This window comes from Dromaius novaehollandiae, chromosome 16 (assembly GCF_036370855.1).
Source record: "Dromaius novaehollandiae isolate bDroNov1 chromosome 16, bDroNov1.hap1, whole genome shotgun sequence".
Lineage (NCBI taxonomy): Eukaryota > Metazoa > Chordata > Aves > Casuariiformes > Dromaiidae > Dromaius > Dromaius novaehollandiae.
The window spans coordinates 17,539,119-17,563,053 of NC_088113.1; the positions used below are offsets into that span (position 1 = coordinate 17,539,119).

The 23,935-nt window shown below is 44.6% G+C and overlaps 1 protein-coding gene across 1 annotated transcript in view; it reads left to right on the forward strand.

Annotated features, from left to right (window-relative positions):
• CDH4 (cadherin 4) overlaps positions 1 to 23,935 on the forward strand; it is a 460,217-nt gene that overhangs the window by 235,997 nt on the left and 200,285 nt on the right. The gene's annotated exons all lie outside the window — the stretch shown is intronic.

Sequence of the window (23,935 nt, forward strand, 5' to 3'; positions counted from 1 at the left end):
TAAGAAGTATTTTTAGGGAATGTTTAAAGTACAAAGGAAAACTTTGCTTAAAAATAGATTTTTGACAATATAAAATAGGTTAGTGCTTCCTTTGAGGCAAACAAACAACCCACTTAAGAATTAAAAATTTCCAAGCAAATGACTTGGAAATCCTTCCGTCTTGAAGCATGATCAAAGTCAAGTCCTGACAGGTAGCATTTATCACAGGTAGTACCTTCTGCTCAGTAAGTACTCGATGAGGCAAAAAGAAAAATTAAAATGGTGGTTCATAGTTTCATGGCTGTCTGTTGTGCTTAGGGCAGGAAAAGTAACGTAGAGCCCACTTCAGAGGAAACTTGAGCTTGTGCAGAAGCTGCCACTCTGTTTTGAAACGAGCGGTTTGTTACTGCACAGCTGAATATCTGCTTATAAAAACCAGAAACGGAGAAGAAATGCTAAATGGCTCCTTACCGCCTGCCCTGCAAAGCGAGCCGGGTGGCCACCCTTGGGTACCGGCCTGGACACGCTCCACGTGGTGGGACGTCAGCCCTTGCTTCTGCCGCAACAGCCCCTAATCCAGCGCAAAGCACTGGAGTGCTTTATTTTGAGCCTGGAAATGGACCAAATGAAATGAATAAGGATTAGTTAGGGTCTGAGGAGAAAACTCCCAAAGGCATGAAGGACAGTTGGGGCACCTACTGCCTCCTGAAAGTCGCGGGAAGTCAGACACCTCGTATGCACATTCAGAGGTTTTAAATCTCTCCGTAAAGCAAAAGTGTGTATTGAAGTGATGTGCTGCATTGTAGTGAGAAGTCTCTCTAGGAGGAATTCCTCCCCCTTCCCCGTCTTAATATCCGGCCTTAATTTCCCTTTATTAATTTCATCCCTGCTCTCCTAGGTATAGTAGCTGACACCCTTCGAAATATTCACTCTCATCTTTCTTGCTTTCCTTGAGGTCAGGCTTTGAACCAGTGTATTGTGCTGTAGGTGATGATTTTTTTTTTCCAAAAGATATGATTTTTTTGATTTTTAAGAGAGAAATTATTGTTTCCCTTTTCTTTTAGATTTAGATGTCAAGATACTCTCTGTTCTCAGAATATTGCTTTCTCATTTTCATTGTGTAAAAGTAGAAAATTTGACAGTGACCAGGGGGATAACCTGGTAATTCAGATACTGAGGAGAATGCAAAGAAAAGGTCTAGATTGTGTTGTTAAATATTTCTGAATTGTCATCTTGCTTAGGACTTCAAACACCTTTTCAAGAAGAGAGAAGGTGCAGTAGCAACAGATTTCAGCTCTTGCTTGTACTGCCGTCAGTCTGATACTTTTCGAGTGGGTAGAGGGTGTATGGTTAATTATTCCCCTGATCAAAAGTATGTATTTTTAAGAACAGCCATGTTAAAATTTAGTAAGCACTGTAACTGGTTATGAAATATAGCTGCAGTGTATGGAAGGCATCCAACTAAATGCTATTTCAGCTTCTCAGATCCTCCATTCTAGATTTATGGGCATTCTTTTTATGCATGAGGGAAGGGATCTCAGGGCAAAGACTGCTGATTCTATTCTTCCTGGTGAGAAGTGATCCCTCTCTGTATTTTACTGGGCTGCTGATTCTTAAAATAAGTGAACTAAATAGGGGAAAGATTTATTAAGCATATCTGACAAATCATAGCCCACTCCAAATAGAGCAAGCACAGCCTAAGTGAGCTCCAGCCTGATGGATCCAACTTAAAAGAATTTATTTAAAGAAATTTTAGTTTCTCATCCATCATTCACAACAAATGGGCTTCAGTCAGCAGTATTCCCTTCAATGCCAGCACAGAGTTGCCTGACACTGGACTCCCTTGGGAACCCACAGTGCGGAAGGCACACGTTTCTTGGGTACCCGTGCCCCCAACTGATGTCAAACTTTTAAAATATTTAGGAAGGTACAACGGCAAAGTGAACATAGGAGTGTTACCCATGTGATGCTTTTAGTATTTTTTGCTTGAGGTTGCAAGACTTTACAAGGAGGCGTTCATACTGTTGGCTGCACTTACATAGCCCAGCTTGCACTTACAGTGAAAAATAAGCCTTTGAGACAGCTTTTTTCTTTTGCAGATGTAGACACTTAGCTACAAGCCACCTGATTGTCAGCAGTGGTGAGCAATCACAGCTTCCATTCATCTTTTTGAGAGCTTCAGTGCTTACTACTGTTGAAAATAAGGCCACTTGTGCTTAGGTGCCTAACTTTCAGAAAGTGAGTTTGAAATTGTTTTGCCTTGAAAAGCAATTACAATGATTTGCTTTCTTGAGGATTACTGAGCCAATCCAACGTACTTGCTTTGACTGCGGAGCTTAAGTTGTTCCTGGAAAGCTTCACAGATGATTTCACGGGATTCAACAATCTTCATGAGACAACACTGCTTTTCTTTCCTTTACGTATGCACTTCATGTTTGTCTTTGACATAGATGCTTGGGTCAAGTCTTGGTTGTTTTCTGCGAGTGGAGCCCTTTTGCTTGAGAGCAAATGAAATGCCTTCCTTGCTAAGCGTGTCCCTCTTGATCAAAATGAGTGAGAGTGAATAGCTAATGTATTCATGGTGTTCTGCCAGCAGCCCACGACTTCGTGTATGCACAAATTCCTTGTTTTACGTTGTGCACGTTTCCTGAGCTGCTCTGATTCATGCTGTTCACAAACATCTTCTGTTGACTTCTTGCTCATGTTCTGTCCATGCTGAGGTTATGAAATACATTTCCAAAGGCGGCAGATGTCAACAGCCCATCTTATCTTAGTAACCCTGGTTCATACAACTGCAGATTGCTCTCACTGTCACGTGGAGCTACCTAGCTTTTACAACTGTTGCCATATTATTTAAGTAGGAACACAGCCAGAGTGGACATAATTGGGTATGGAAACTAACCCGTTCTTAGTGATAAACTTAGCGAGGGTTTTGGCTTTGTGGAGGCATGGGACTTCCAGATCTACATCGTCAACACTTCGTCCTTAGCCTGTTGTGAACCAGCAGTCTTGTCGGGGGAAAGATAAGATGCCTTCATGTTGGCTGATGCAGATGAGACACCTCCTCCAGTACTCGGAAGTCCTTCCTCATCTAGTTCAGGTACCTGTTCTCATAGGAAGAGTCCTGCTCGGTGTTTTCTCCACTGAGTACCCACACTATTATACCTGCTGGCTGTCGCCCTCCGCGAGTTACCCAGATTTGGACGCTTGCAGAAGGATTGGCGCTAAACGATTGCTGCTGTGAAGCTCTGGGTCTGCTATAGAGAGATTTTTGTAAGTGTTGCTACTGCCGTTTCTGACATAAATCAGCAGTAACCTCGTGGAAATCCCAGCCAGTCAAGGGGGCTTGGAGGGAAAGGCGCGCGGCAGAAATGCCGCGGCTCGGAAACCCGTCTGCGGAGAGAGCCGTGGTGAGAAAGGTGCCTCCGTGCGCGGCGGGGCTCGGCCGCGGCCCGGCCTCAGGTGGCTGCCAGGCTTTGCCTCCCGCCCGCCGGCCTGCAGGGACACCTCGCTTCCTCGGAAACGTGCGGTACAGGGACTTCAGGGGAATCTAGGCTGACTAAACCTGGGCTTGAGTGCTTTCCTTCTGCTTTTTTTCAGATACGCAGTTGAAAAGTAAATTAATGGTAACACGTGTAAAATAGCACAGTTGCTTTTTAATTACCTGTCTAAATGGGAAACAATTATCAGGAGAGTAGGAAGGAGTCTTAGCAAGTGTTTAAAGAACAAGTGACAAAAATCTTGTGTGTTTTTTCCGGAACATTCCCTGGTTTCCTTGAGACATATGACAGCGGGGCGAAACGGAGAGCCTGAAGTGTCTTGCTGTAGCGTGTTTTAATGGGATTTCCAGGGTCTGAAACCTGTCAGTGTGAGACACTGAGCAGAGCCTTCGGCAGGTTTTCCAGACTGGAGAGATTGAGATGTTCTTGGGATTGCTTAATGCCTCGCAGTTTCCCTGTTAAAACTCTGCCTTTCCTGAGTGTTTCCTCGTCAGGCCGTCGCAGGCTCGGTCTTGGCCTGGTCCCTGTGCTTTACAGCTCAGGACTCTGCATGCTGCAAAACAAAAGCTCCTAAATACTTCAGCCATGTCATTCGTTTTGGCCCCCTAACCCTCGTAGCAATTCGAACGTGCCTGATCACCCAGTTTGAGTTTGCTTCTCTCCTTCCAGGACATTCTTCCTCCTACCTGTTAAAATCCCGTGTAATTAACCTGCATAGAAATTAGCTTAATAGTAGTACTGAGATACCTAATTCCCACTGACAGCAAGTGCTGATCCGTGCAAAGACGGTTTAGATAAGCTGAACATTGCGAGTGTTTTGGAAACAACCATAGAGCAAAAATAATCAGGAGGCAAAAGTTTAAGGGTATCAGAGGGCTTGACCTCAGATTCGCTGAGGATTAAGATGATTCCCACTTGCTTAAGCAGAATTTGGATGAGCTGTAGACTTTGGGGTTTTTTTATACTCAGTACACCAGCAACACAAAATGACTGAAGAAAGTCGAAAAAAGAAAATACTAGAACAGAAGGAAATGAAATGCAGCTAAAGAAAATTGATTTTGTTTCATCAAATACTTTTTGAAGTTATGAAGTTGCGGTATTTATCTTAGAAATACTTATTTTCTGCATGGATTTCAGAGCTATAAAAATATACATTCTCCTTTGTCAACATTTTTTCCTAAATGGATTCAGTTTAGATAGCTGGACATGCACTAATCCTTTTTTTAGTCTACAAAAGAAAGAATGAGAAAGAGGGAGAACAAAATTATTCGAGTCCTTATGAACTCAAACAATTTGTTTAAATGTATTTTATGCCGGATTTGCATACTGAGTTCGGAAGCTCTTGGGATGACTCACATGGACTTCAGAAGCCTGAGCATTGAGGGGGTAAAAAGGACAATAAACCTGAAAAAATCTTGTATAGTTTCTGTGTTTGGTATCACCCTGTATATTTTCCCTTATACAACCCTTTATGTAAGGGGTTATATATACTTGATAGTGGAAGACAGCTTGGAAGAGCAGGGAACTGGACTTATCTGTAGCTCTTGGGGTCAGGACAAGCTGCCTGGTTTGGCCATTGCAGGGGCCCCCCGTTTTCTGCTCTGGCCCTGGTGGGACACAGCGTGGCGGTGGCTCCCTGGCTTGATCCTCTGCAGCAATTCCTAATGTCCCATTTACTCTTTCTGTTTTAGTCAGCAACTGGTGTTTGCCAGATCCTCGGTCTGTTAGATGGGAGTGACAATAATTACTCATTTCCCAGGGATGGTGAAAGGCTTAATTGCCTGAAATCGAAGTCTTGAGATGAAAATACTTGGAAACAAAAGTGTTATTGGGATACTGTATTGCTGTTCTAATGGCAGCTTTCCCCGTCATTAATATATCCACCACATTCTGGAAAGAAAATCAGATGAAACGCACGAGGAATGACAAATAATGCCAAACGGTTTAGTACAGTGAGTCCATAATGTATTTACTGCTAGATTCGCAATTAGTCATTGAAAAACAAGGTAGCGGGCAGTTGATAAGGAGAGTACTGATCTCCTTCGGCTAACGAACCCAAGACGGAAGCATCTCCCCCGGCGTTACGGGGCCGATCGCCGACGGAGCCGGGAATCCGATACCCCCGGCCCTCGTGGGAGGCTGCAGGTACCGAATAGCCGCGGGCTGGGTCACCTGCCCCTGGGTGCTGCGAGGTGTTTCCGTGCTTAGCTGTGGGGCTGGCTGTCTGCATCGACCCGAGGAGCCGTCCTTTAGCAGCAGGCACGTACCAAGGGGGAGGCTGCCAACGCATGCTAATGTACGTATGGATTATATGAGTATGCTGGATTTCAGTATTCCCACCAAACTGAGGGCAGGCTGAGCCTTAGGCAGGAGCAGAGTGAAATTGGAAACATCCATTGAGGGGAAAATTTGGGAATTTCATCCCAGGTCAGAGAAAAGGAGTGGAAATTTCTCGTGTAATTATAAGTCTGAAAATTTTCAATTGGAAATATTGAAATAATCCTTCTAAAAAGTTTTGTTTTAGTGATATCAAAATGCTTCATCGCAACTTCATCACTTAGCTGTTATATTTGCAGTTCTTTCAGAATTTCTCAAGCCAGCTTTACCTATTACAGTAATGTGAATACGTTCTTGGGAAAATAAGTGTAACCAAATCTCCTATATACCATAGCTTGATGCTAGCCGTCAAAAGGTTAATAGGAAGGTGTACGTGGCCCGTTCGGCAAGTTATAACTTTCTGATTGAAATTTGTAACGTGTCAGCAGAGAACCTTCTCCGCGAGTTAATTTTTGCCGAGGAAACAGTGCCACTTCCCAGTGTATTTACCGAGTCGAACCGTAGCGAATCCGAACCCGCTCCGGCCGCGGTGGCACGCGGGGTGGGCGAGCGCAGGCGCAAGCTGGGTCGGGACCGGCCGGGCGAAGCCGGTGACGTTGAAACTGCAGCCAGCTCCCCGTGATTGCCAGGCGGCCCTGTCGAGAAATGTCCCTAATTCCCGTCACAGCATGTCCGGTTCACGGTGCTTTAGAGGGAGACGTCTCGAGCGGCTGGCCACATAAGCAGCTTTCGCATAAACACTTCAGTTCTGCTTCACCGAAAATGGCTTAGGTGCTGATAAGCGGAGCTGCGCGCCTTGGCAGGGCCGAGCGCCGTGTATTTTGTGTGCTGCAATTAAATTGTCTCAGGTGGGTTAGGGCCACCAGGTGCACACATATTATAGAGGAGCCTTTTCTAAAATACTCCCCAGGGACCTCCCGCTGAAATATCCCGGTTTTGTCTTTTGGGGAGAAAATCTGTTTCGTTAGCCCCTCTCTCTGCTTCGCCTATTATTTGGGTAGAACCAGGGCTAGATGCCTGGGGCAAAGTATTATCTGCTGAGCACATTTATACAAGCCCCGCTTTTTGATAAGGTGCATGTGCCATTTTGCAGGTGCTCGGCATAAATCCCTGCAGCACTGTGCAGCTACGGGCTGCGATGGTTCGGGGCTCTCCTGGGAACGGCAGCTTGATGCACACGCAGTCACGCTGGTGCACGCGTCCTGAGTGCACGCGTGCATCTGTCATTAAATTTGTACGTGAATCAAGTTCATGTTTGGATGCTTGACCTGTATAAGATGGAGTGTTTGAAGGCTTAATATGGAGGTCTAAAAGTTCAATAGGTTTTACTTAAAAGGCATTGTGTATGAGTTTCTTATTACTTTCTCCAGGTCTAAGTCAAGCCTTGTTTGTGCAAAACTCCAGTCCAAACATCTTGCAGGGTTAACGAGTCAGGAGGCAGATTTGCTGTGAGGTCTCACTCTTTGCTTCCCATGTACACCCTGGAAGGGTTGGTTGGAGCCTCCAGCATCCTGGAGCATGGTGATATCAGTATTGTCACTTGAGTGATAACTAAACCTTGGCGTAACAGCTGTTTTCTGTTGTTTAAAGTATTCTTTCTGAGTGGTGTGGTTCTGTCTGGTTTGTTTTCCTCAAATGCCTGTCATCTTATTCACAAACATACGTCCTGCATCATCATCCCAGCCAGCTGAGGAAAGACTTGGAGATCTTCTTGCTCTTGTGCAGCTGCTGCACAGTTGCAGTGCTTGAGCTGTCGGTCATCCTGCGTGGCAGGGACGTTGAGTTGAGGTTGTGTTGAGGAACCCACCATCTGCAGCCCGTTCCCATATCTGCCACGGGCAATAGGGCAGAGCTCTCAGGCACTTCCAGAAGTTCTTCCCTGCCACGTTTTCCAAAGCAGATGGGTTGCGAAGGATGTGTATGCTAAGATATTGGCAGAGGGTAGTTAATGCTAAGCAATTAGAGTTTGTGGCTGAAGAAGTGTTACTATTGAGAGAGGTGCCCTAGTGAGGCGTGAGCTTTTAGATTTTACGTGCGTCCAAAATCAGGATGCAGACTTTATTGAGGGGAATAAATATTGCCAGTCGGATTATAAATTTGCCTTATGATCGGAAAATAAGCCATGCACGTTAGCGAGAGTGAACTGTTGTGCATGTGCTTCTGTTTCACGTGTGTGAGTGGAGGCAGAGCATCATCTCCGGGTAAGTTCTTTGATTCATTCATGGTTTCGTATGAACGAACCACAGGACATCCCTCCGCATCCCTCCCGCAGGGCTCAGGTGCTCCTGGAGCTGCTGTAGCCACTTCTCTGCCACCTTCGGTTGAGCCGAGGAGGTCGAGGGCCTCGGCAGCCTGTACCGTAGCTGATGGTTGCAGGTTAATCGCGTCTTCTGCGGCGGAGCTCGGTGACAGGCTATGTCTGGATTTAACCAGCATATCCAGCTAGTGTAGGAGTATAATTAACTCACACTCACAAAGACTAATACAGCTAAAATAAATGGCATTAAATTGTTTTGTCATAGGCTTCATTTACAGTATAAATTTCTCTCCAAAGAGAGTGGTTGATCTCTTTGGTATTTGTTTTCTTCTTTGGCTTTTTATGCCTGACAGAACTACATTGGAAGGCTCCATCCAAAACATGGGTTTATCTTTATTATGAAATGCAGCATTTTATTTAGTGTGTTCTTCTGTTATGAAGCCAGGTGCTCTTATATGAATGCTGATATAAGCATAAAATAGTTTTAAAATAATAGTGAATTGGAGGATTATCACCAGAAGTGATTGATAGTCGCTTGTCAAAAGCAATTTCATATCATACATTTTCTGCCAAGAGATTTCTTAGGTGGGGGGCTAATTAAAAATATTATTCTATTTCATTTTATTGTTCTCTTGTTGCTCTTTACAAATGCCCAACCTACTATCTGTTTCTATTGTATTAGGTTGCAGTGGGAGAAAAATAAATAGTGAAGCCATTAAAAAAACAATATTTTATTACTAGGGAAGGGATTAAAAACAAGCAAAAAAAATCCATATTTTCACACAATGTTTCATAAAAACAGCCTTGCTATGTGGAAAAATTTTTAAAACATTTGTTGTAGAACCAGGTTCTGGAAGACTGAAAAATTTCTGCTAAATACCAAAATATTCCAGTATGGGGGAGGGGGTGCGGACCCCCCCCCCCCCCCCCCGACACATTTATTTCTTCAGGAGGTTGGAAAGTGTTATTTCAAAATATAATTGCATGGTGCCAGCGAGGGGATGAGCTCTGCTCATGATTGCGTTGGGGCCGGGTCGGCCCAGCACGCGCGGCCAGTCCCGGCCTGGCTGCAACATGGTGGTGCTCGCGCTTGGCAGCATCTTCTCGCCTGCCGCGGCCGTGCGGGTGCGATGGCCATGCCCCAGTTACGGCAGAAGATAGCAGGGAGCAAGGAGATCTTCTCTAAGGCAAAAAGCCCCCCTAAAGCAAACAGACAAGGCCAAAATAACTTCCCGGGCTGCTTTTTGCAGTTTCACCTTGCAGGCTAGGAAATGCAACGGGAGTCGCTGCTGCACGCCGGAGAAAACCCCGTTCGCTCACGAGTTTCGCCACCCAACTTCTCAATACTTTAAAGGGAAGATTAATGAGCACTTTACCCAGCGCATATGAGCTGCCTATCAAGAATATTTTGCACAGCGCGCCGGGGCTACGCCGCAGATAGTGCTGACAGAAGCTAAAGTGAAATGTCATACTTGGAGATCTGATGCCGCGCGGAGTTGGAAGGGGGCCTGCGCTGCCTTCAGAGCCTGACAGCAAAATCCTTCATTCTTTCAGCTCCCAACATATGGCATGAAGTAGGGTGTGAAAGATAGATTTCTTTGGATAGGTGCAGAAAAATATGTGCAACATTTTTACTGGTCGGCTACATAGTAAGATCAAAACAGACGTGTTTTCCGAGAGCAGAGGCTTAACGCTTTGAAATCGTGCATCCAGATTGGCCGTATTAATGATGTACGGTGGTGTCTACTTGGAGTAATTAGGAGCTTTCTCCACAAGGCTAGCAATGACCACTTGAGAGAAAATGGGTCAATGAAGTGACAGGAGTTGGCCATCCTCATTGCCTTGCGCTGTAATTATTATAATAAATAGTTGGAGGGCAGTTCCAGGTATGAGCCAACTCTCCTGTCCATGGCTGCGGCTGTCCTCAGCACCGCCTCGGTCTGCCTGTGCAGGCTTGCTGCTGTACGGCTGTGTGCGTGCGGCTCGCGCGCTCCTGAGTTATTTCAGCATGTTGAGATGGGATCGACTGCGAAGCAGAATGGTCAGTCTTAGTCATGCACAACCCCGATATAACCCCGTCTAAAATTTGATACGTGCCCAAGATTGCATTGCTTAGAGACTGCATCTTTACAGCTGAAGCAGAATGCGTCATGCAGGTGGGTGTCTTAGCCAGACAGACGATAAAGTAATAATCTTGATTAACTGAAAGTAAACAGACAGTCTTTGATGCCGGTATTACTAGAAATTATATTTGTAACTGTATATATTAGGCTGAATGAAATTTATTCTCAGGAGATCGGAGCTATCGTGTGATTACAGACAAAATAACCATGCAAACATGGAAACCGATAAAAAAGGATCTGATGTATAGAGAGCATGAATAGTAGATGTGGAAAGCAAAAAGAGCTAAGAAACTGAAAACGTGGAATTTAAGAATGAAAAACAACAGTTTTATATTGTCCTTTCATAAGATTTAAGAAGAAAAAGCATAGTAAATCAAATACGTCCCCTTTTTCAAATCTCCCTTGCCTGTCTCTCCCTACCTATCTGCAGGCTGCTATCTTAAATTTATATTCATTAGGACTGGACTGACTTCTTGCTGTACTTCTGTGCTGTTCCCCAAAGAGCAGCTCCACTTACCAATGCAATACAGTGTGGTAGGAAAAAATACTTTTTTTTTCTGGCTTGCAGATTAAGGAAAGCCCCTCTGACTCGCGTTTTCAAGTGTTTTCTTTAACTCCCTGAAGTATTTGCACCCTAAGCTAGCTTACCCAGGACAAGTCAGATAGGTAACAGTCCCTTTTCACCTGGAGCCTGGCGAGATAAGCACCCAGTGGGAACGCGCCGATGCAGAAATGCAGATGCGTAAGGCCTCGTTCTGGTGAGCGGGGAAACCAGATGCGCTAGGAAGTATGATTGCTGTTTATAATTTCATCGTATGAAAGGATGGCCAAGAGATTTCAGATTTCACAGAATGTTGAAAAAGTGATTATATTTGTCACAAAACCAGCGTGCCATGCTGTTGTGTGTTCTCATTTCGTCTCTGTCGTAACAGTGATTTATTTGAATTTTAATGTGAAATATGGTCCTCTAGGCCATACTTTGTCCTCCTCAGGATGCTGTATTTTAAGTGACTCACCATGCCAGGCTCCCATAAAGGTTGTAAAGGCTGCAGAGAGGAGAACGTGCCAGCTAAAGAAATCACACAACACTGATAAGGTCAGAGCAGTGCACCCCATTGCTGTAATTCAGAGAAAATGTAGAATATTCAAAGTCTGATGTCCTTCGGCCGTAATACATACTGCAGTGAAAACAAACATAGCCCCCCAAATTAATAGCTGTGACATGGATGGTAGTAAGACTGGGAAGAGGTATGAAGTTAACTTGCAGTCATTATGGCTTGAAGATTTATTCTGCTTTCCTCCTGGCCTTGTACCCTTTTAGCAATCAGAGTAAGAATTTGAATGCTGAATATTCCAACAAACTGTTTACACTGTGAAATCATCTGCAGATTTATTAAGCTAGTAGCTCTGCAGAATGAAACCTACTTCAGAGGCTAATAATAATAGCAATAATTTATAGAGAGAGAGTGCTTTTCAACTTGGATAATTCTGAAGTATTTGCAAGTGAGTTGCGCCTTGGTCTTGCAGCGCTGCTTGTACAAAAAGCGAGGCTCTCTCGCAGCAGAAGGGCTGCTCTAAATTGCCAGCTTTAGGGACAAGTATGTTCTTTCCTCTCTTCCACTCTGTAAAAGCAACCCTGAATTTGGACTGTGGTATCCACAAATCATAGGCCCGTGCTTTAGAGAAGCCCCCCGTTTCCGCTCGGTAGAGACAAGACTGACCAGTCCCCAGCCCTCCATTTTTCTTCTCCGTAGAGAAATGTTGTCTCTGTAGAGGCTCCTGGAGACCTGAAACTATTGAAACTTTGCTCCTGCAGGGAAGCAAGGAAGGGAGATTGGTTCCATTTACTGGAATATAAATTGGGAATAATGCCAGTGAAATCAATGACTGTGCTACTATTTAAGACAAGGCTGAAATTGGACTCCAGCTGCATTAATGGATATGTACCCTGGATATTTGCTGTAATAACCAAAAGAATGAACACCTTCTGTTGTCTGCTTCCTTTTACTTCTCCTTTTTGGCTAGAAGTCACCTAATTTTTGCATGGTTTATTCATATTATTTCTCAAGTTAGCACTTTATGAGAAAATTCAAGGTTCCCAAAAATGACAGAAAGGGAAGTTTTACAAGAAAAAAGGGAAGAGGAAGCCCCTTTAGGCGTTCTGAAGGCAGTGTGGGTTATGTGAGTCTTGCTTTCAACTGTGTCTTGGGATAGAAGGTTTCTGAAACTTAAAGGAAAAGGAGTTTGTCACATCCAGCTGTGAGACAGTTTCAGCTTAGCATCTCATCCTCTTTCTTAGAGTTTTCATGGGGGGTTTAGTCACTTTGTCAATTTTTTGCTGATGAAGTTTCAGACTGGCAACTCTGGAGAAAACTAAGGTTTTCTAGCCACACAGTAAAGTCCACAAGGCTCCCCATTTTACATGAGAAACGTGCCTCAGATTCATTGGAGCTCATTGAGTCAGAGGTCAGTGTTGGCCCAAAAACAAATGGATGTAAATGTGTTATCGCCATTTAGACTGGAAGTGGCCTCCAGAAAAATGAAATTGTGGAACAACATTCAAGGAGGAATAATGGGGTCCAGAAACCAAATGGTTTCAGCAGAGAAGCTGGTAAAAGTGTATACGGCACAACTGCGTAGGACAGAAGAGTACCAGACTGAATGAAAGACTGAAGCAGTCCTTTCTAGCTCTGCATATCTACATGCCACTTGGATCATGTTGAGGGTGACCCATGCTTTTTTACTGAAAGTGCCCTCAAACTTGCTAATTAATTCCAACTAAGACTTGGAAACTTGCCCTTCAGAGCGCACTGGTTTCACCGGGTAGTCACCTTTTGAAGTGGTCTAACCTGACACTGGCTTCCAGTCACTGCTGATCTAGGCTGACTCTCCCTGGGTGGATGAGGTAGGAAAGATACTTTATCCCAGTGTCAATTATTTTGACCTGATCCCTGTCCTAATGTTTAATTCAAGAAATTAGGAGTATAGAGGAAGAAGGTATTCATACTGGATAAGTTGCATGAAGTCCCTTTGTCCCAGGTCTCATCTCTGATTCTAACACTTCTGTCTTCACTCCCATCTCTTCTGCTTAGATATGGGCATTTCAGGCAAGGAGCTGTCTCCAGGTATTACAGCTGGTGGGAATTTCGTATCAAAATGCCTTTGGTTAACACTGCTGATTCACCATCCCTGCTTCTGCCTGTGGGAAGGGGCCAGTTCCAACAGAACTCCCCATTCAAAAAGTTTCAGAAAGGTTCTTAATTGTCAAAATGCCCTATTTTCAGCACGTGGAAAAGAAACAGTTTCTTGCTTCGTATTGTTAAATTAAAAATTCTGTCATGGAGCTTTGCTGTTATTAATTTGGGAAAAAAATGACTCGGAGGCTTCTCATAAAGTTCCTTACAAAGTTTTTTATGATGTGCCAATACCTTACTTACCACTGTGGTGCTTGGTGTCATTTTGACTCTCTTTGAGATTGCTATCAGGAGAAGGAGTCAGGAGAATACAGTTTTGGTCATACTGAATCAAAGCCTGGTCCTGTTGTCCTGCTAATAATGCCAAATAAATGCTAGTGTTTTGTGCTTAGCAGAAAGTGTGTGGTGGTGGTCGTGGGCAAGTCCAAAGTCCCATGTGTCTGTTGAGGTTTGTAGATGATGGGGAGGAAGGGAAGTTGTTCAGCTCCTTCAGATTGCTGTGGAATAGCATCTGATTATCTTCATGCTACTAGGCATGGGATTTTCCCTGTTAAATCCAGCCGCAGGGGTAAATCTGGTGCAGATTTAAGTGTGTTAGTGAGCGTGGAAGGGCGACGTGGCTGGAAATGTTTCCATCCCTTGCCCACATCCGCAGTGCCTGGCACAGCAGGGATCACGGACCTCGGAGGCGTGGGGAGCAACCACGGTGCTGCCCATTCTCCCTCTCTGCTCCTCCAAGTGCCGTAACATTACGACCTTCAGGCAGGCGGGATGCTGAGCCACGACGGAAGCTGTGCATGGTGTAAAAGCACCATAAGCAAAGAGAATCAGGCAGCTCATTGATTTTTGCAGTTTGTGTGTTTTCCAGTGCACAGCAGCAAGAAGCTAGTGGCACCTACTGTTTTCATTTTTTTTTTTAAATAATCTTTTTAGTGTCAAAGGAACTACACCAACATCAACGAGGCCGTGAAGGAGGTTAGTGAGCGGTTGTGAGAAAAGCCCAGGACGTGTTTCCCCTTGGCCACAGTGTGTTCATACTGCTGTAGGTATTAATGTATGCAATTCCTAAATTACAGACTATTAATTCATGCATGGATGAATGAATTCTGTGGGACAAACAAATTCCCAGGGGTTTTTTCTCAATCACCAGGTAAATAAATTTCTGCAACTTGTATCCAGCATAAGCCTCAGTGATGGTAGATGGATACCAGTCATAGTCTATCCTGGTACGGGCTCAGAAGCCTGCTTGGCTCTCCTTGCTACAGAAAGCAAAGGAAATCAAATTATGGGGTACATTTTTGTGTGATTTGGATACCAGTTCTGCTCACAGCTAGCTCCCTGCTCCACACAAAGCACCTTTTTATTAAGTGAAGGTTTTTAGAAGGACCCCCAAATGTCTAGGAAAAATGAGTAATATCTGGACCACAGTATTACGTTACTTTACAAAGTATCGAAGCATCTTTTGTCATGGATCTAGATAGGCTGTGGATAATACTATAGCTGTCCTTGAGAAGTAGAGCTCTGACAGATTACTTCCAAAATCATGTCCATGTTACAGAGGTTATTGGATACCCCCGTTTGCTGGTTGTCCAAACTGAACTCAGGGAGCACAGATTAACTTCACCGCTTCTGCTGTTTCGCTTGTTGACCTTCAGGATGCTTCTAGCATGTGGCGTACTGGGACCTGGAATTTGGAGAGGCCAAAATGCCTCTGTAAAAGAGGTTCGGTGGTGAGCTTGCAAGGTTGTTACCCTGCCTAGAAAGTGGGATAAGCAGCTTTTTATTTGCTTTTCTTTCTCAGCTGTAACTTTAAGAAATAATGTAACAAATAATTAAAGCTAGATTTTTCCAAGGATGCTAAGCCAATTAGACTCAAAATACAGTCAAAAGTCAAGGTGAGTTAGGCTTCAAATTCCCTTGGGGTGGAATTTCCAGTGAAGTCTAAGAGATTACATTAGGCCTATTCATGCAATATGAAATTGGAAGTGCTTTATAAGAAGTGTCTTGTACAGCTATCAATTTACTTCATCTTTGCAATGCTGATTCTTTTCAAAATGTTAGGGGAGAGGACAAGAGGAAGCCGGCTCCTTCTTGCGGCTAAACCTTTCTGGGAAGAGAGTAGGAGATTTTGTCATACTCCTTTAAAAGACATAGCACGGAGATCTCATGCAGAAGTTTATTACGGCTATAATGGCTAAAAGCCATTAGAGGTTCTTCACAATCCTGTGTTGCTTTGAGGGCTGGAGAGATGCTCAGCCTGCTACACAGCCCCGGGACCTCGTAGTTGTGTCGGGCTCTGCGTTTCTCCAGCTCTCCGAACCCAGCGTACGTCCCTTTGAGTCCAGCGCTGCTGTCCTGCCCCCAGAGCGTGGTCTCGCTGTGGGAGACCTCAGCCACGGGTTTGGGCTCTGTCCTTCTCCGGTGCCTGCGCCAGCAAGATCCTGCTGATGCTGCAGCTGCGCTTTTGCAAAACTACTGAGGTTGGGATTAATGCTTCCCTCCACACAGAGTGGAGGCAAAAATCTTGTCCTTGACACCATCCGATTATTGTATGTGTTGGCTTTTGAATCCCAGTGTTGCAAGTAACTTGTGGAGCATAAAATTTCTCAAAGTCTGTCTTAAGTTTGGAGTCTAAGAAATCAGATGCAAAATATAATGGAGTAGCCAGTTACCATGTGCCAGTTGATAGCTATCTATTTCCACATCCTAAACTCATTAATCTGGATTAGTTGAGACCACAGTGAAGCCAGAGTGGCCGCTGGACTGGCTGTCACCCAGCAGGGCTGTTCTTGCGCTGTCCTGCTGTTGCATTGACTCATGGCACGTGCCTCCGTTGGGCGCGGACGGCAGCACACCAAACGTGGTTGTGCTGGCTCTGATGTCGGCACCTTACACGTGGCCTGCACACGTGCAGCCACTGCCGTGTGTCCTGGGCACTGAACCCGCACGGATCTGCTTCTGCGTGTGCTGACGTGCTCCAGCACTGGCAGGCACACGCATGTAATTCATGTGTGTGCAGCCATCCCCAAAGAGCTAGGTGAGGGGTTTAGTTTGCATGATTTTTCACTAGTTAGCCTTCATGCAAGCCTCACTGAAAGCCGAAATGCTTAGCCAGCTATATGAAGATGAGGACCATAGGCCTATTCCAGTGCATTTGCAGAAAAACTACATTTAGTGCAGTATTCTTCAGTGTGCTTCTAAACTGCATGGTATTATTTTTAAATACAGAAATCTGAAATCATCCCTTCGTATTTTCTTGTAACATGGAGAGCTGCATTTGAACGTAATCACTTCTTATGTAAAAGCTTTAATTATATGATTTACACTTCTAAAATTAAACATGCAAGTACCAATAATAATAAAAAGTGTTCTGGCTAATTCTAAAATACTTCAGCTAGGGAGCAGATTAGTGTATTCTTTCTGCAAGTGCAGGAAATATTTTGCATAGAACAGTAAAGGCTGCATACTGTCATCTGTAATTTTGGTCTTAAAGTGTCTGTTGGGTGTGTGTGTGTTTAAACAGACTGTGACTTTAGTCTTATAATGATATGTAATTGTGCATTTACTAAAAATATGTGTTTGTTTAAACACACGGATGTAGACATGGGCTGTGTGTGAGAAGCAGCAAGACTCGCATCATTTTAGCGCTGGATATGGATTCAGGGTTTTTTTAACAGTGCACCTGTTTTCCGGGGAAAGACGCTGCCAGGTTGAGTTCCTCTGTGATGGAAAGGCTTGGGCACCCTCCAGCACAGGGTGTCGTCTGCAGCGAGAACATCCCCGGTGTCTCCACCTCTGTTAGACAGCTGCGTGTGTAATATGGGTGGATATGTGGATTTGCTGTTAAAATCTTCTTTAAAGCCTCCACAGAAAAGAGGGTTGGGGATTTAGGGGGGAATCGGTGGCACTTCCCAAAAATCCTGTGCCTGGAAATTGCCCGTTTTGGTTCTGATCCGCAGCAGGCTTCAGCGAGCTGTTGCGGGCAGGACGGCTAGTGAAAGCCGGGAGGGCTTCGTGCTGGCAGCGGGTCTCCTCACCTGCAGCCATTGCAGGATTAAGGGCCTTCGTTTATGTTTCTCTGTAATGAGAAAAGTAAAGATGAGAATTTAATGAAGCCGGATATAAAATGTAGCGGACAAGGTGCAGCCAAATTAATACTTTTCCGTCCTTCAGAAAAATTCAAAGTGAAACCAAACCCAGATCTAGCTCTTCTTGCAGGTGGCGGGGCACCACCATCCCTCTCCTGAGTGTGCTAGCAGAACTGCTCCATCCAGTGCGTATGGATGCTTTCCATTTTTGTATTTTATTACTTAACTTTGTAGACATTCACATTTTGCAATTAATGATTCCAGCATACGAGAAACTTTTGCATTGACTGGATTTGTGCTGTTGAAATTAAACAGGGAAGCAAAACAACTGCGGGTAATTATACACATTTCATGTATCTGTGTACGCATCTTAAAACAACAAAAACTGTCTTTGTTTGCAGTGGAGCCTCGGATTTGATAGCATTCAGTAAATCTAATTATAGGCTATGGGAATTCGTGCAAGTCCCTGAATGTTTATGTACAGTTTACCATTTTTCCCCAAAGTACTTTGATGGATTTTGCAATTAATCTTTGGTTTCATTTGATTGGAATTTAGAATTTGTGGGTTACATCTGTTGCTGGCTGCACGAAGCAGCTTTACCCCACAACCGTGAGCACCGTGTGTCCTTTGTATACTCTGGTACATATGGTTTTTCTTACATAACAGTAGTATTTCTCATATAAGTTTCAAATGAGAATGAAATCAAAGAAACGGAGCTTTCCTAATTCCCAGAAGATTTTGAGTACTACAGGCATTGTTGAGGTGCCGGAGATAACAAGGGAACAAAGAAATCCAATTAAAGTAACATTTCCTTTCAAGGTCCTTCTTTTTACATGTTTTCTATGAAATACATGATTCTGTTAATTTTGTACTGCATAATTAGGACCCATAAAATCTGTGGCACTTGAGTTAGTTCTGGGATGTTCTTTTGTGGAGAGGAAATATTTTCCAGGTGAAGCCCTAGAAAAGTCTTATCTCTGTGTTTGCCCCAAATATCCACTTTGCTTGTCTTTCTGCTGGCTGTTATTGCTGATCCTTGATTCTGAAGCTACTTCTGGAAGGAAGAAATTGCAAAAGATGATGCTTGGCGGCAAGTCAGCTCTGACGGTGCCGTGGCTCCTCGCCCGTGAGCTTGCGGCGCAGGACCGCTCGGGGGGAGTGCTTCTCCGGATGGCTCCGCAGGAGCGGTGCTTCTCTCTCCATCTTCATTTGTTCTCCTCGCGGTGCCTTATTTGCCAGCGCTCGGCTAGGTGCAGTAACCCCGCAGCTTTCCTTTTCTTAATGCGTGCTAGGACGTGGTGCTTGCACTCAGCCTGCTCGCTTCGCATCGGGAATTGTAGCATCCTCTGGAAAGAGCGCGTGAGATACTGTTGAACAGGATGGATTTCATTGGGTTCGATGGATTTCATCGGCAGATATTTCTGCTTTTGGAAAACCTGTCCTGAGGCCTTGAGCCCTTCTCCTGGGCCTCCAGCAGCACGGCATGGCTCCCGGGCGGTTAAGAGGCTCCTTCCATGCAACGACTGCAAACTTCCGAAGATCCCACCACTTGATGACTACAGAGATCTGCAGGGATAACGCAGCCAGGGAGCGGATTTGTCTCTCAGGATTACCTCTGCTGCTCGCGCAGGTGGTTCCTGGAGTGACCTTCTGCGTTTGAACGCGCTGCGGAGAGGCGCTCGCGAGAGGATCCCAGCGGTGTCTTTATAAATCTCAGCGATACATGACAGGCAGCAGTTAGCGGAAACAGCAGGCAGCGCGTGGCCTTTGAGACACTGCAAAAGGGGTGCTTTGACACGTTATCCCGTTATCCGTCAGTGCGGGAAGTCGCTTGGGAGTTGCTTTTGTATCACTGCAGGGGAGTACAAGGAGTTGCTGAATAAAAAGTGGATTTAATCAGACTTACTTGGTGATATCCTTTCACCTCACCCTCCTGATGGTATCTGCGCAGTGAGGAGCTAGTTAATTTTAACGATAAAAGCTGAGAATCATCTTATTGAAATTTAAATTAGGTTAATGACTAGTGATATGGCTAAAGGGTATAATTTACAAAACACAAATCCCTTATGCAAAAGTGTGTGTGTTCAGTATCACACACGGAAATCCCTTAATTTTGATTTGACTCGTTTAAAGCCAAAAATCAAACACAAAAATCTTGTTAACATTTCCGAGACTGAAAAATACACCACTTGAGCCTGTGTCGGCTTTTCCTCTTCGGGAGGGAAGTCTGCCTTTGAACAGCCTGCCCTCCTGCCTGAGCATCTCCTCCCTCCTTTCCTCCGCAGGAGAGCAGCCGCCCTGGGAGAAGATCTCGCCCTCCTCTTCCAGAGCAGGCCAGGGTCAGATGTTCTCTTCTCATAGCTGAGACCAGGTTTTTAAGGATGAAGCCTCCTTTTCATCACCTAATGAACTTAGTAGGTTTACCATAAGGCTTCAGCCACTGGGGACTCTCCATCTGTTGGCGTGTGTTGCAGTGGGAATGGAAGAGCTCTGATACGATGCCCTTAGTTATTGGTTACCTGCGTCCCAACAGGAGCAACTGGGAGGTTGGTCCCTTTTGGGAATCTGACCTTGTGTTTGCACTGGGCTTTTGCACTGTTGCCTGGTAGTAGGAGATACTGAAATAACATGATACACAGAAACATCCTAGCTACGATAAGGGGAGAGCAATGGTATTCAGTCATGCTCATTTTAATGCCATCGGTACCCCGCAAGATGCTAGGCAGGAGTGGAAGTGTACGTGAGCTAAGGTCCCTGTAGCAGAGATGACAGGCTGAGTCACCAGCCATCAGCACCATTTTTTCTCCTCCGCTTGCAGTCACCCACTTCACCATCGCAGATGCTGCTCTTTGGTTTTCCCCAGGCGGGTGTCTTCTCAGCTCTCCTTGCTTCCTCTCTGTTTATTCACTGAAAGGTTACACCTTTGCCGAGGAAACTGGGAAGAGATGAAGTACGTGCAAGAGGGGGAGAGAAGGTGGGGGACTTGCAGCTATATGTGGTAATACAGAGAGTAATTTTTTTCCAATTGGTGGAAAGGCTGCATCAGCTGCTCCTGCGCCCAGAAACGTGGGCGCAAAAGGGGGCACAAGGAATAGCGGAGTGCAGCCGTGCCTGGAGCGTGCTTCCAGAGCCGCCTCCGTGCCGCTGCCTCCCTTTCGTCTCGTGCCCAGCTCGTGCAACCCTGCTGCCTTCAATCTCTGCAAGCAAGCTCCAGAGGTTAATGGTTAATCCCCTGAAGGTAGAAAAGGAAGATGGTGTGAAACTTGATACTTTGAGCTACCACTTAATTAAAACAAGAATTTCCGAAGCCTGCCTGGATTAAGGGACACAGAGCTCCACCTGCCATGTGTTTTAGCAGTGCATGAATTGTTCATCTCTTTGACACTTAAGACAACGTGGAAACTAAACTTGCGCTTTTGTACTCTCCTTGTAGTGCGGTGTGTTTGGCAATGCAGACTTGCATGAGAGCATCGCTCAGGTGGATACTAATGGCCAGTACAGAGCTGCAATGAACATCACTTTCCCATTAGAACCAAATGTTTCCCGGTGTCTCTACAAGCTGTAGTGTGCATGAAATAAAAACCTCTGACGTTTATGAGGTTCTTTACAATATAGGAGCAAACATTTACTTTTAGTGTCTTAATTTCATATGGGCATTTTACTTGCCTGGTGTATTCAGTGACATCTTTGAAGAACAGGAATGACATTAAAGCGCCATGCTGAACTGCTTGTAATTTGTATAACAGAACTCATTCTTTTCTTATCATTTCCCATTTTATGAAGGTGACGTTGTGCATTGATTTGACTTCAGAGTGCACTTAGGCGGTGGCAATGCATAGAAGTTTTTCGAAGTCATCTCAGAATAGTTACGCTACTTTCTATCCAGGGGGAGCATGTTTGAAAAAAAAGTTTTAAAATAAATCAATTAGAAGAGGCAGTGGTTTAAATGGCTGCAGCAGTAATAGTAGACTCGTATGCTAACTCCTTCATCAAACAGGGACATGTGTTCACATCTTGCAAATAAAAGCAACCGGAGGGGGCAAAAAAAGAAGTATTTTAGGAATAGAGATGAAAATGGGTCAGCTGGAGGAAAAATGGTTTATAAGGTCAAACAATTCCAAGTCCTAGGACTGACAGAGCAAAGACTGACTAACCTTACGTGTGTTCATGAGATGGTTAGGAAGTGAGTGTGTCTCAATGCAGAAGAGTAGCTATTGTAAGTTGGACCTGTCCTATTCACACTTCTGAACTTAACCCTTGTGATAGGTTAATCTCTGGGTGTTTTCTAAAGGCAGTATAGCAGTAGCTCAAATCCAAATCAGCAAGTAGAGGATGGGTTTTAAATGAGGGAGATCATAAAATTCTGTCGGAGTAGATTAAAAACCATGTGTCAGGAAATTCAGCCCCTTGCTTTTAATAGCTGCTGTTTCTTCACTTAGTTGTCCTGACTTCGAGTCAGATATGGATAAAGATGGACCTTGGCTGATACTGCAGCATGTGACAGATTAGAGAATAAGGGCGATGTATCTTTGGGTTATATTCGTGGCTGCAGGCATTCGTACTAGGATTATGAAGTGAGTGAGGGATGCGTTACGTATTTTAATCTTCCCTAGATGGCAGGCACTTTGCGACCCGAAGGTTACGGCCTGGATCTTTTATTGTACAACCTGGAATCTGATAGCAACATCTAACAAAATGATGATAAAACATTAAATCATGAATAGAATGTAGCATTTTGTGACCTGGTGCTGAGAGGTTATGGTCCATTTTGGAGATCCGTATAGAAAATGCTATTGAGAAAAATGCTGCGTTTCCGTAGTGGTCTGGAGGGTGAAAGCTGTTTGCTTTTTTCTGCATGCAGATAATAAGAGTGGTTCCTGGCTGGAAAAGCACTGGGAATGGGAACGCTGGCAGTGCATACTCTACTTGGCTTTAAGGCAACAGCATTCCTGTTCTCAGCATCGTGGTGGATTGGCATTTGCCCACTGTATACTGTTTGTTTTCATTTAATATGAAATGAAAACTGTTAATGTGGTAGGATTTCAGAGCTGAATGGCCCATGGAAGAATAAGTTTCACCCAAGAGCCTGATGTGATAGAGGGTGGCAGTGGATTGGGGGAGCAGCTTTTCCAGGTGTCCTCCTGCCAGGAGGGATTGGGAAAGCGCCGAAGTGACCCAGGCTCTGCTCACCACCCTCCTGGCTGGGGTTCCTCTTTCCCATCCTGGTCCTGAGCTTGGTGACAGCCAGCATGAGCTCGTAGAGTGCCAGTTATAATGCTCTTCATTTTTTCTTGCACAAGACTCCTTCTGCAGTGCCGATCTTTGTCCGTTCTCAGAGTTTTGCGGTTAGAGGTGAATGTCAGGAATCTCCCCAGGCAAATAGAGTCCGAGTGCAGGAGTTAGCTTGCAGGGAGGGGATTGGGGCCTCAGATCTGGGTCATTTTTACTGTTCTGTGTTGGATGTACCCATCGGTATTAACCATTCCTCCTCAGATGCTAAGGGCATCCTTTCCCAAACTGCCGTAGCGTGTCCTATCTCATGCACTTGCCCTTCCTCCCCAAAGACCCCAGGCACAGAGCATCACGTGCGCAGGGACATAACGCAGGGCACCATTAAACTTTGGTTGGGAAAGCGTTATTCTGTCTTGGAGCCAGGTACCCACTGCCCAGGGTTCAGCTCCTCTGCCATTACGTGCAGGTGCACTGTAAGACTCGATCAGGCACCAATATTCTTTACCAGTACTGAGAACTGGATAAAATTGATGTTTTAACCAAGTATTTTCCAAAGTGCTTTATAATCTTCAGAATTAATCAGTGGATTGTCAGAGAGCTTATTACTTTTTAATAGCATTTTTTATTACTTGCTAATTATAAGGTGAAAAAGGTGCGAGGCATAGCTAGTATTATAGTTGTCTAAGTAAATTGGAGCAGAAGGTCACCATAAATTGAAAAGTTATTAAGTGCGTACTTTGCTGGAGACATAATGCTTATCGTTATAAAATGTAGGAATACAGATACTCTCCTTTTTTTAATGTCCACAGATGGCACAAGCTAATTATTCTCATTTGTATAGCACCTTACACCTCTGTAGATTTTTTTCAGAATGTTGAAAAACAGATGATCACGTCTGTTTTTGTAGCTGTGTGAGAGTTTTTCATTAACAAGATCAGGCAGGACCATCTGTGTGTTCTAGTAAAAAGTTTACCACCAACAGCGAATTCAAAACTTTCAAACAATGGATGAATGCATAATTTGTCATGTGCGGAGACAGTGCACTGGCTGGTCGCCTGTGCAGCTTAGTCACAGGTTTCCAAAGGCATTTCTTCTCTGTCTTGAGAGGGAAAAATGTGAGTCACGGTCTAAATTATATTATTGACAAAATAGGCCCTGACTGAGCAAAGTGTTCAGGCATGGGCCTTTTGTGGAGATACACGCGTTCACCTGGTCCACGTGCAG